The sequence below is a fragment of the Poromitra crassiceps genome, assembly GCF_964638095.1.
Source record: "Poromitra crassiceps genome assembly, chromosome: 8".
NCBI lineage: Eukaryota > Metazoa > Chordata > Actinopteri > Beryciformes > Melamphaidae > Poromitra > Poromitra crassiceps.
The window spans coordinates 11,643,208-11,643,933 of record NC_139629.1 but is presented as its reverse complement, the minus strand read 5'-3'; positions in this window follow the sequence as shown (position 1 = coordinate 11,643,933).

Genomic DNA, 726 nt, shown 5'->3' with positions numbered 1-726 from the left:
TATTTGAATGTGTGCATTTTTTTGCCCTCTGTCCGTGGTCCTCTTCCTTATGCGAGGCATTGTCCTGCAAGCACAGATAAATGCATAGCCTATTCAAGGCAATTGGAGCAAAGTGCTTTATTTGTCCCCCGTGCGTTTCCCTGGATGAAAGCTAAGCTAGCACAAAGGATATGCTAACATTACACACAAAACAATCATTGAGCTGTAGTCTACCGATAGGTCTAACAGATGAATAGCGTTAGCAGCATTAAATAAATAAATTCCAACACGCTAATAGAAAAATACACAGTTTGCAATATTTTACTCGCGTTTGAAAATAAGACGAAAAGGCAACGTTTTTGCGGATATCTCCGCCATCCACTGACTGGCCGAGCTGAAATTTGACAGGAAGTGAGCTACCAGGAAGTGTAACATGGGGGAAAAAAAATCGTCTTCCTCAATTTCGTCAAAGATAGTATATGAGGACAAGCTTACTCCGTCCCCCTGCTTAATTCGTCCCGGACCTCCCCTAGGTTAAGGGATCAGTATAACAATTAGGCTATAACTAACAGTAGCCACAGGAACTACAACAACATTGTCAAACATATGTCCCAACTAAGGAGGTTCTCTTCCACCAGTCACACAGCTCTGCTCCACCCAAACTCCCACCCCTCCTGTCCCACTGAGCTGATGGTCTGGTAGCCTACTGTTATGAAAACACACCAATTAATACTGTCAGACAACACC